This window comes from Etheostoma spectabile, chromosome 15 (genome assembly GCF_008692095.1).
Source record: "Etheostoma spectabile isolate EspeVRDwgs_2016 chromosome 15, UIUC_Espe_1.0, whole genome shotgun sequence".
Lineage (NCBI taxonomy): Eukaryota > Metazoa > Chordata > Actinopteri > Perciformes > Percidae > Etheostoma > Etheostoma spectabile.
This window is the reverse complement of record NC_045747.1, coordinates 9,964,139-9,965,910: the sequence shown is the minus strand read 5'-3', so window position 1 is coordinate 9,965,910 and position 1,772 is coordinate 9,964,139.

Sequence of the window (1,772 nt, the reverse complement as noted above, 5' to 3'; positions counted from 1 at the left end):
CAGGATTTTAGATAAGATAGATATTCAGGCAGGATGTGTGTGTGCGTGCTGAGTGCATGTGTGCATGTGTGTGCAGATGATGGGAACAGTGATCCATTCCTTACAGTCACAGTGTGTACTTTGTGACTCAACTTGCAGGATACTAATAATCAACTTTATTCATTCTATGGTTTTATGAGCTATCTCGCCCTGTTAAGACATTTCCTAAGACTGCAATAAATAATTACCAATTATAGTCACAGACCCATTAGAAGCCTTGATAATAGTGTCCTCAAGGAGCTATTTATTAAGTACACCTCAGACTCAATCCACGCTGGTGTTTTGTGTAAGCTGTTTCCAGAGCTGATTGATGTTATTGTGGTAAATACACACTGAAATGTGGTTTTGTTTGTCTAAGAAAAAGGAAGACTGTGCACTTTATTCTTGTGACATACTGGTAAACCAGCTGGAACAACCACCAACACCACAACACAAACCAGTGGCAAGACGAGAAACAGTATCATGCCATACTGATAATTTCCTAAGTATAATGCCATATCATTACACTGAAAAAGATTATTTTAAAAAGAGAGATATTAAGAGGGAGAGACGGTGTGTTAAATCCAAGTTTCCACATCTTCTAAATATCCCTATATTAAACATATGAGTCAGCCCAGTGAAAATGAGTCTGCTTGCGTTCATCCTGTCCTCTTCTGACCTGTGAGCTCATTTTTCTAAACAATGTTTACTTACCATCACCGCTGTGGAAATGGCATTCAGCAAAGTTTAAATATTCAACGCGTATTGCTTGCTAGGTTCCATCCATGCTTTTATTTTCTCGAAGTATGTTACTAAACAATTTCCTCCTGTAGGACCTCACTGTTTTGAAGAGAAGTGACTATGAGTGGTCACATCTGAACCTTTCCTTTCCTTCATTAATGCACATAACACCACTTTAAATTTATTTACATATTTTCAGCCCTGCATCATTAATAATGATAAGCAATATACATCACTGCAATATTTGTACTTTAATATGAGGCTCATTTTCCTCTCCAGAAAAGACCAAATTCCTAGAAGCTTTCACTCAACAAAGCCCTAAAAGCATTTCACAGAAATCTCAGCCCAGTTCATGCGAACCTTTCAGGAGTACAGTCATGCTGTAAATATTCCATCTCAGCCTAAGAGAAAAACAAAGCCAGTGACCATTTGAAAAAGAAAGTCTCTGCCAGAGTCTTTTGAGTTGATTGCATGATGAGACCTGCACCTGGCCAGCTTTGATGTTCAAATAAGCCAACACATTCAAATGAGGTTCAGTTGTTCTGAAATGGCCTCATATATCCAATGGCATAAACACACTCCCTGTATCATTACACCTGTGACGGGCTTGGATAACTGACCCTTTAGCATGTTGTAAAAAAATGAATTTAGTTTGAAGGGTGTGTTCCTTATCCTTCCAATCATTCAGCTGTGGTAAGCATGCATTGTTTTCTTGTTTTTAGATGAACAAAGTAAAAAGTCAAAGCTGCCATTTTTCTTGTGCTAGTTTGCCTTGGACCTGCCCCAAGTTATGCTGGTATAGGTCTAATCCATAGACAGTGAAAGGAATGGACACAACAACGCCCTAGACTTCGACAGAGACAAGTGAAGTTAATTATGGTTATTTTCCACTGCATGGTATGTACTCGACTTGCCTCAACTCTACTCGCCTTTTTTGGTTTCCCGTTACGAAAAAAAAGTCTGTGGTACCTTCTAACAAGTACTTTTTGTAGTACTACCTCAGTCGAGGTTCC